The sequence below is a fragment of the Neophocaena asiaeorientalis genome, unplaced genomic scaffold (genome assembly GCF_003031525.2).
Source record: "Neophocaena asiaeorientalis asiaeorientalis breed wild unplaced genomic scaffold, Neophocaena_asiaeorientalis_V1.1 scaffold346, whole genome shotgun sequence".
In the NCBI taxonomy this organism is placed as follows: domain Eukaryota; kingdom Metazoa; phylum Chordata; class Mammalia; order Artiodactyla; family Phocoenidae; genus Neophocaena; species Neophocaena asiaeorientalis.
Window position 1 is genome coordinate 1804092 of NW_020175400.1, and position 10839 is coordinate 1814930.

At 46.3% G+C, this 10839-nt stretch overlaps 1 protein-coding gene across 3 annotated transcripts in view; it reads right to left on the reverse strand.

Annotated features, from left to right (window-relative positions):
• Window positions 1-10839, reverse strand: part of SEMA4B (semaphorin 4B) — a 91471-nt gene that overhangs the window by 46769 nt on the left and 33863 nt on the right. The gene's annotated exons all lie outside the window — the stretch shown is intronic.

Sequence of the window (10839 nt, forward strand, 5' to 3'; positions counted from 1 at the left end):
TTAAAGGTTTCATTTATACTACTACATTTCATGTCTGCATTGGCCCAGGAAGCAGGTACAGGCGAGAAAACTGAGTCTTGGGTAGATCAAGCATCTTGTCTAAGGGAACTCAGCAGGTGAATAACCTACTTGGGATTCAAAGCTAGGTCTGTCTGACTAACAAACCTGTGTTTTATTTTTAAATTACTGTAGAACTACTATGTATATCAATTAAACACAAAGGCTTGGAAGGATGCAGCTGGTTTGGGGTGGGTGGTAGACATTACCAGGGCTCACCAATATTTCCAGCTCCCTTCTTTTTCTGGATACATAGGAGAACCATACTTCCATACTGTCTGGAAGTTAGGTGTAGCCATGTGACTTGCTCTGGCCAGTGAAATGTGAGGAAAAGTGACACGTGTCCCTTCTGGGGGAGGCATTCAAGAACCAGTGTGCAGTTCTCATGCATTCTTCCCTTGCAGTGGTGAGCCCTGAAGCCTCATGTTGGGATGGTGGCATCATAAGAGTTTAATGATAACTAAGGTGCTGACTACAAAGTGCTGAGCCTATGCAAGCCACGTTGGGAATTTAAGCATGGGCAAGAAAGAAATCTTGGTTGTTTTAAGCCAGAGATGTTTAGAGGTGTTTGTTACCACATCATAACCTAGCCTATCCTGACTTCTACAAGTGGCGATGGGGAGTTTCATGTCTTAGTCTAAATTTTTCTGTAATTTTTATCCTTTGAGAAGATATCCATTTATAATTAAAAAAATAAGAGTCATGGGACTTCCCTGGTGGTCCAGTGGCTAGGACTCCATGCTCCCAATGCAGGGGTCCCGGGTTCCATCCCTGGTCAGGGAACTAGATCCCACATGCCACAACTAAGAGTTTGCATGCTGCAACTGAAAGATCCTACATGCCGCAACTAAAAGATCCTACATGCCACAACTAAAGATCTCGCATAAGCACTATTTACAATAGCCAGGACATGGAAGCAACTTAAGTGTCCATCGACAGATGAATGGATAAAGAAGATGTGGCACATATATACAATGGAATATTACTCAGCCATAAAAAGAAATGAAACTGAGCTATTTGTAGTGAGGTGGATGGACCTAGAGTCTGTCACACAGAGTGAAGTAAGCCAGAAAGAGAAAAACAAATACCGTATGCTAACACATATATATGGAATCTAAAAAAAAAAAAAAGGTTCTGAAGAACTTAGGACTAGGACAGGAATAAAGATACAGATGTAGAGAATGGACTTGAGGACACAGGGAGGGGGAAGGATAAGCTGGGACGAAGTGAGAGAGTAGCATGGACATATATGCACTACCAAATGTAAAACAGATAGCTAGTGGGAAGCAGCAGCATAGCACAAGGAGAACAGCTCAGTGCTTTGTGACCACCTAGAGGGGTGGGATAGGGAGGGTGGGAGGGAGATGCAAGAGGGAGGTGATATGCAGATATATGTATGTATATAGCTGATTCACTTTGTTATACAGCAGAAACTAACACAACATTGTAAAGCAATACTCCAATAAAGATGTTAAAAAAAAAAAAAGATCTCACACGCCGCAGCTAAGACTGGCGCAGCCAAATAAATAAAATATAAAAAAAAAAGTCATAATACACATTCACACAATTGGGAACATAATATACACCCTGCTATGCAACTTCCCTCTTATTCTTAAAACTAACCATTTCCTATGTCACTTTACCTAGGTCTACTTCATTCCTGTTTTTTTTTTGGCCGTGCAGCAACACGCAGGATCTTAGCTCCCTAACCAGGGATCGAACCGGTGCCCCTTGCAGTGGAAGCACACAGTATTAACCACTGGACCACCAGGGAAGTCCCTACTTCATTCTTTTTAACAGCTGCATAGTATTCTATTCTCTGAATATACCATAATGTTTTACAACTGACCACTATTGACATATAGGTTGTTTTTGGTTATTCACAAAATACACGCTCTAAGCTACGGCTAGGCTGTTGCAACATTTCTGGGAAAGGGAGGACTACTATTTACTTTCCCTTTATGGTTCATATCTTGCCGTTAGTTTACAGCCTGAGCTCAGCACTCAAGAGAGCTGTGGGCACCTCCTAGAGAGAGATGAATAAGCCAAGTGTGCCTGCACCCTTCTCAGGACGTACGGATGCGGAGGCTGGTGACAGCCTGTGCGTGTGCATGTGTGAAGGCTGGGAGCCGGCCTGGGAGAGCAGGGCAGGGAGGCACGTACACATGCAACTTGGGCTGGACTGATCCTGACTCATAGGTTCAGGCAGATAAGTTAACGGCCTGGAGCTCTCTGACTGAGTTCTGACTCACTCAGACAATTATCCATAAACAAGTCCTCTCACTTCTCAGTTTTCTTCCGAGCGCCACTACACAATCTTTGGGAAGGGCTGTGACATTAATTGTTTGGAGTCTGAGAAAGATGAGAGCTGTTCAAAGAGAGTGCCAAGAGAATTATGAGGCCTCATTATGAGGCCTCATTCATAGGAAGATGTCTAATTACTCCTTATTACATTCGTATTTTGAAAGGCCCCCAAGTAGAGGGTCCGATAGTCGCTGACACAGGTTTTCCCGCATTCCATTCCCAGAGTGATTTGACCGAAAACATTGGTCACGTGCCTATCAAGAGCTCTTCCCATTCCTTTCTCTTCAATGGCTTTTCTCAATTCCTTTTTAAGATAAAAACAGCTTTATTATTATTATTTCTGATTATAAAGGAAACGCTTGCTCAGACAATACCAAAAAGCATAAAATGAGAGTGGAAATCACCCAGCAGGCCATCCCCAGAGAGGCCACTATTGACATTTTGGTTTCTTTTCTTTTCTTTTTTTTTTTTAATGTTTATTTTTATTTATTTATTTATTTTTGACTGCATCGGGTCTTAGTTGCGGCACTCGGGATCTTTCGTTGCGATGCACAGGCTTCTCTTATTTGTGGCACGCGGGCTTAGTTGTCCCATATGGAATGTGGGATCTTCGTCCCCCGACCAGGGATTGAACCCACGTCCCTTGCATTGGAAGGCAGATTCTTAACCACTGGACCACCAGGGAAGTCGCACTATTGACATTTTGAAGTACATCTTTCCAAACTGACTCTCTGTTCACCTGCACGGCCACATAGGCACATACAAATCAAGTTACCAATCAGTATAGCCCTCCTTTGGAGGAGCTGCTGTGTATTCCCTCGTACGGGTGCAGCTGGAAGCCTCTCATCTCCTCCCTCTCTTGCTGCAAGATCTAGCAGAAGGCCATGGCAAGACTTTAATAAACTCTTAATGAGCTAATAAAGGCATCTAAAGATGGCCTTAGGATTTGAACCATTTATGCCTTGAAGAACTCCATCTTCCGTGCAGCTGGAAATGAATTCACATGCAGATGAGCATGGTGGGCAGGACACCCTGCTGGAAGTCAGGCCAGCTGGTTCTACAGCTGAGTTCTAGACCTGCCTTTGCCACTTTCCTGGTGGGCAAGTCCCTTTGTCTCTCTGAGCCTCATCTGCAGTTGAATATATGTGAAACTGGGTGTGACATACGACTATGCAGAGTACAAAGTACTATGTACTTAAGCACTAAGCACTAGGTACTAGGTACTATTTAGAGGCACTACTAAAGAGCAGGGAAGAAACTGGGGTCTCTCAGCCAAGAAAGAGGGCAAATTTTAGAGTTTCCCTGGATATGACTTAAGGGGGTAACACATATATCACAGAGTTCTAGAAAAACTTAGAATCAACTATACTTCAATAAAAAAAATTTTTTAATAAAATAAAAAAAAAAAAAAGAAAAACCGAGCAGAAAAGAACCTCGGAGATCAGAGTACTACCCCCTCACACAATAATTCTGAATATCTGCGCATCTGTAACATGACCTAATGGAAAAATGGGTTTGGAATGTGGGTTTTTCTCTCTTAAGGCATTCTCATGTCTGGCTTGGAGTCCTGGAAAGAGCTTCCTAAGTATCTAGTCCTGGATCAGCACCTATGACGCATATGACCTTAGGCAAGTTCCTTAAGCCTCTGCGAGCCTCGATTTTCTCATCTATAAAACGGGGGGCTTCTGATCTTGCCCTACCTATCTTACAGGTAGGTGTGACATGAGGTTTAAATAAGGCACCGCGTGTGAAAGTGTTTTGGAAATCTAAAGTGACTTCACACCTGCAAAGCTGCCTCACTATAGCTCTGGTCCACTGCCCAGAGCAGAGAGGCGTGAAGGGAATGGCCACCAAGACCCTCGTTCAAAAGTGGGCCTTACAGGGACCTCCCTGGCCGTCCAGTGGTTAAGACTCTGTGCTTCCACCGCAGGGGCATAGGGTTCGATCCCTGGTTGGGGAACTAAGATCCCGCATGCCGCACAGCATGGCCAAAAATTAAAAAAAAAAAAAAATTTAAGTGGGTCTTACAGAAGGGGCCATCTAGAGAGAGGCCCTGAGCATCAGTGATCGCTCTGGAGCTGGGGAGGCAGCAGAAGGAAAGGCAGGCAAGGCCCTTTCCTCATGGAGCTTAGAATCCCGGGGAGAGACAGACAATAGAAAGGGAGACAAATAAAAACAAGGTAGCTTCAGAGAGAGGTGAGTGCTCTGAGTGAAATGAAACAGGATGAGGCTGTTAAGGAGGGATGGGGCTAGATGAGGGGGTGACCAAAGAAGGCTTCCCAGAGGAGGTGGCACCTGAGAACTAGGACGTGAGTGACAAGGACAGCCACGAGAAGACCTGGAGCATGAAGTGTTCCAGTGCAAAAGGACAGCCAGTGCAAAAGCCCCGAGGCAGGAATAAATTCCTGTTCAAGGAACTTCGAGAAGCTGGTGTTTGGAGCTGCAGGGGGAGAGGGCAGGCGGGGCAGCAGGCCAGGGCTTGCAGTGGGTTTCAGGAGAGGCTAGTGAGACATGATCTAGTTTGTGTTGAACTAAGATCAGCCTGCATTGGGTTGGAAGTTCCATCTCTTACATGCCATGTTGGGGGCCCCAAGAAATTTTTAGGGCTTTCAAGGGCTTTATCCAGGAACCAGCAAACCTCCTAAACCTACATACTAGGAAAACTGAGAGGCAGAGAGAAAGGCCACTTGCCTAGGGGGCCCCACTGCTTCCTTCCTGGGGCTGGCATTCAAGCCCAGGTCTCTGATCCTGGTCCCTGAGACCCATCCTCTCCCCCCAGGGCCACCCCACCAATGGAGAATGGGAGGGGGTTCACTGAGGCCGCAGAGCTGGAAGATGGGCCCAGCGCCCCAAGGCTTCCAGCTTCAGCCGGTGAGATCCCAGGGCTGGGCTCCAGACAGGAAGGGCATATTCCAGCTGGGCCTCGTCCTGCATCACTAGGCCCAGTGCTCAGCCCTCAGCTGGCAGTGGAGGGGGGTGGTGGTCAACTCCAGGAGCTCAGCCAGCCAAGAGCAACCTGATTGAGCAGGAAATGGGCCTGCAGCCAGAGAAAGCATCAACCAGCACCTGGAGGCTTTGTTCCCTTTATTCCCGTTGCAGACTTTCTGAGGCACCTGCAGCTGGGCCTCAGGAGCACCAGGGCCAGGAAGGGGCTCCCACGGGATTTGGTTCTGCAACAGGGAGCGGCCTGACTTGTGACCCGGAGGGAGGTCTCATGATATAATAACAACAATAGGTTCACTTACTATGTGCAAGAGACATTTCATTTAACCCTCACAACAAACCGAGGAGGCATGTACTATTATCATCTACATACTACAGATTATGAAATGGGGGCACGTGGAGATAAAGTGACCTGTGCAAGGTCACACAGTATAAGGAAGTGAAAACAGTATGGGCTTTGGAATCAATGAATCCCAGCCCTATTTGCCTCTATGACCTTCGGCAAGGCATTTAAAAATTTCCAAGCCTGTCGTCTTATTCTGATCTCAGAGGACTGCAGTGCCAATTAAATGATTTGAGATATGCAAAGCCTCTGGCGCGTGGCTCTCCATCCAGACAAGTCTTTCTGTCCTCCTCCCCACTTCCCATAGCTCTGTGACCTTGGCATGTTACCACCACCGAGCCTCAGTTTCTTCATCAAAGAAATAGGTACAATGACATTATGCAATAGGGCTGTTGAAATCCTGATGCTCTCCTGAGAGGCATGCCTCATCTTTTGAAAAGGCCCCATTCCTGAGACCATTCAAGGAAGGTGCCATTTTACAAAATTGCCATCTTTGCTTTCTATCAAAATAAACAAAGAAACACAAATAGAAAAACCAGTCTTAGAGCCATTCCCCATTTGAGACAAAAAGCCAGTATTACTCACACTGCTGGGCTTAGAAGGTTTTCTCAGAAGGAAAAACAGAAGTGACAGCTCAAGTCATAACATGGCTACCAGGATTCTCTCTAGTTCCACACCCTGGGACAGACGACACCACCCACAGCAGCGGCACCAAGATGGACAATTGTAGGCTCATGCAAAGTACCAGGGAAGATCCACCAGGGATTTCAGCCAAAAACAAGACAAAACACTAAACTCCTTTTCCTATAAATCAGCCAATATTTTTCAAGTTCTTGTTATCAGTAAATGCTTCTTACCCCCAATAACAGGGAATATACGTGAAAACATAGGTACCACCACTGTTGTAGATACACATCAGGGTGGTGGTCCCAGCTCTTCCCAAGGGCCATGCCTGTTTCTCTCAATCATCTTTTGGGGGATAAACTGTTCTTTCTCTGGTCCAACTCAGCCATTCATGTAAGGGCTGCCAATCAGTCTACATCACTGCCCCTGGTCACAGTGATTGGTCCAGGAGAAGGGTATGTGATCCAGAAAAACAAGGCTATCAGAGCTTTTACCAGGATTTCAAAATTGGAGCTGGAGAGGAAAATCCTGTTCCTCTTGGACTGGTGAGCTCGAAGGATATAAATCCGGACTAATGACAGCGATTTTCTGGATGCAGAAAGCCTGTTTGCAAAAAACAGGGTATGAAGACCTCAAAGAGAGAAGCCATGATGAGTAGCAGGGTGTCCTGACATGATAATCTCAGATTCTTGTCGTCCATAAGGCAGGCTCAACCCTTCCTGCCCATCTGCTGGTGGTGTGTTTCAATGAGCCAATAAGCTCCTTCCTATACCTTGTGAGTTAAGAGCCCTGCCTAACCCAGCCACCAAGCATTGTGTGGTAATAAACACAGCAGTTCAGTAGGAGAGATGTCACAGGCAGGACTTGATGACTTGCCAAGTGAAAGTTTTAGGCAATCTGGGCTGTGACGGCAGAGACAAACAAGATTACCTCATTCATTCAAATCAACAAACATTTACTAAGCCCCTAGCCAGGGACAGTATTAGGCATTCAGGATATAACAGTGAATGGGATAGACTAAGTACTTTTCCTCACTTTGGAGTAATCAGAAGGGACTTCCTGGAGCTTGGGAGGTTGTAGGAAGTCACTGAGGTATGGTAAAATCTGGCCAGGCAGAGAGTGAGGGGGAGAAAAGCATGAATAAAGATATGGAGGCATAAGACTCTTGTCCGCGAAGGCGCATTGTCTTGTATCTCCATGGTGCCTGGCTACAGCAGGCACTCAGTACGTTTTGTTTTTTGTTTTTGCCTTTTTGTTTGTTTGTTTTAATAAATTTATTTATTTTTGGCTGCATTGGGTCTTTGTTGCTGCGCGTGGGGTTTCTCTAGGTGCGAACGGGGGCTACTCTTCACTGCAGTGCATGGGCCTCTCAATGCAGTAGCTTCTCTTATTGTGGAGCACAGGCTCTAGGCGTGTGGGCTTCAGTAGTTGTGGCTCATGGGCTTAGTTGCTCAGCAGGATCTTCCCAGACCAGGACTCGAATCCATGTCCCCTGCATTGGCAGGCAGATTCTTAACCACTGAGCCACCAGGGAAGTCCTGTGTTTTTTTTTTTAAATAGGAATAAGTGAGGTAATACATGTAAAGATCCTATCTTTTTTAAAAAAAAATTATTTTATTTATTTATTTTCTTTATGCTTTTGGCTGAGTCGGGTCTTAGCTGTGGCACACGGGGTCTTCATTGAGGCATGCAGGATCTTTTCAGGCTTCTCTCTAGTTGTGGCGTGCAGGCTTTCTCTCTCTAGTTGTGGCGCACGGGCTCCAGAGCGCGTGGGCTCTGTAGTTGTGTTGTGCAGGCTTAGTTGCCCCATGGCATGTGGGATCTTAGTTCTCCGACCAGGGATCGAATCCGCGTCCCCTGCATTGGAAGGCAGATTCTTTACCAATGGACCACCAGGGAAGTCCCTGTTTTTGTTTTTAATATTTATTTATTTATTTGGCTGCGCCAGGTCTTAGTTGCGGCACGTGGGATCTCTTTTTTTTTTTGAGTTGCAGCATGCAGGATCTAGTTCCCTGACCAGGGATGGAACCCGGGTCCCCTGCATTGGGAGCGCGGAGTCTTAACTGCTGGACCACCAGGGAAGTTCCTCAATACATGTTTATTGCATGGTATGCATACGTGAATGAATACGTGAGTGAAGTAAAGTGCAAGTCATTTGGGGGAAGAGCAGGTCATTCAGCTTGGCAGGAGAAGAGCTACTTTTAGAGAAGGCAATGTTGAGGAAGGCAGATTGAAGCCAGACCGCAGAGGACCTTGCTGAAAAGTGTGGACTTGGCCTGGGCCACACCACACAGTCCCAATTCTGGCAGGGCTCGTAGGAGCTGGCCAGGCAGGACAGTGGATCTCACAGGCCCCGTGTGGCCCCCACCTCTGTTGTGGTTGCCACACGCATGCTCTCTCAGCCTCGCCAGCCAGGCTCTGCCCAACACCCTAACTAGCAACCCAGCTACCCAAGGTCATGCCCCAGACACCACCGCCCTTCTGGCTCCTGGGTGAAGCTGCCAGCACATCACTCCTGCCCAGTCTGTAATTTAAACATGATTTCCTCCCAGCCTGGCTGCTCGTCGCCTTCCGCACCTCAGACGTACCCGCTGCAGGAGCTGCCCAAAAAGAAGAGGTCTGGTGTCCATTGAGCCCCTGACCTGGGCTACAGGGAGGGGCTTGAAGTCCCAGCTAGGCTGAGCCTGAGCACAGCGGGGGTCACCACAGTCGGCTCCTGAGCTCAGAACTAGGGAGACCATGCCCCCTCGTGGCCAGGAGACAGCACCTTGGTCTTCCCGGACTACGACATATTTACACTTTTACTTTACTTTAGGGAAGTTTTAAAAAAGGAAATACATTTCTGAAAAGCTGAGAACACAAATCACATAAGTTAGGTTGACATCTCAAGGAAACTCATAGTAAGACTTCTAGAAAAAGCTATTTCAGATTTTCCAACGCCAAAGCAAATTTTTCTGACTCTAATTTCTTTTACGTTTATCTGCTAAAGCAGGAGGATGGGATGTCTGAAAATTGTTGTTTTAGGTATTTTCCAGTTCTGTGAAGAGTCTTCCCAGGTTAATATGTTCCGTGAGGTTATGGAACATGCCTTCCACTTCTTTTGTGATTCTCACAGCCCTGTCAGGGCAAGTGGATACCTCATTCATAAAATAAGCTGTGAGAGTAAAGAGCTCCTCTCTACACATTTCTCAGCTTTGCAAACTCAGCTTTTCACCTGCATAGTGTTTGTCTGCAATGGGGGCAAACCTCTGAGCATTGGTGATATTACCTTATTTACAAGCATTTTTGTCTACAATACGTAATGCCCTGTATTAGGTGCTCACTGTTATTGCTGGTGGTAGTGTTTGTGGAGGAGGAGAATGGAGATTGAAAAAAAAAAAACTACAAGACAGATCCTGATCTCAGGGGCTGTATCCATCTTAGACAGGATATACACACATGACACAACTTGCAAACAATCACAAATTAACAGCAGGGTATAAACTAAACATAAATGTGCTGAAAGCAGTAATCAGAGTGGGTGGAAGGCTGATGGCAGGACACTTGCTGGAAATATGGTCTGAGAGGAGTCTGGAAGAATGCCAGGCCCGAAGACTGAGGCCTTCTGGGGCTGAATATTTGTCAAGAAGGAGGCCAGCATCTACACAACTTTGGAGATACAACCATTATGCCTCCAAGGCATGGTGGCCTACCTGGCACCTCCTCTCACTGTTCCATCCTTGCCAAAGACCCCACACTCCTTCCCACCCTCCTGCTCCTATCATTGGGCTGCCACATGGTCAAACATGAACCACTACCAGGGATACCTGGCCCACATGTACACCTCTTACTGCCTCTAGCCAACCCAAGGCTATTCCTGGGGGCATCAGAGTACCCCTTGCCAGTACAACCTCAGTGAGGTTCTACTGATTATGCCTTTGTCCTGCCTCCGTCTTAGAAGGGAGCCAACCAAGTTCTTTGGATCCCCAGAGTCATGAAGTCTCCCAATCCCAGAAGCCAGGTATTCTCAAGGCAGTGAATACTTGGGCAGGACTGATGCAGGCCTATACATGGATGGGGCTGTAGTACACTACAGGTGGTAGCCATGCACTCTGACTGTGAATAGCCTGGAAGTTTGTTCCAGTCATTGGGTTCAGTATAGAGGTCAGGGGTTATGAAATGCAATACACGAAGTGGTGTAGCTTGAGGGCAGGAGTCAACTGTTTTAACCACATCTCAGACCAGGAAGGTCATTAGTGAGGAATATTGGGTGCGAGGATTGAGAGATTCCACTGGGTCTGTCCATTCTTCACTAGTAATTTTTCAAAAGACAAAGTGAATGCTAATTGATTCATTTTAGTCGCGTATAGAATTGCCACACAGTTTGGAAATCCTCAGGAACTAGAAAGTTGCTCAGTGAATAAGAAATTCAAATAAAGACAATCAGATGAACCAAACAGCTGAAGACATCAGATCAAGAAAGCCCAAGGCAGTCATCTTATCACCCCAAGTTCCAACTTCTTAGGATCATCTCTACATTGGATTCCACCAGGCCTTTTTTTTTTTTTTTTTTTTTTTTTTTTTTTGGT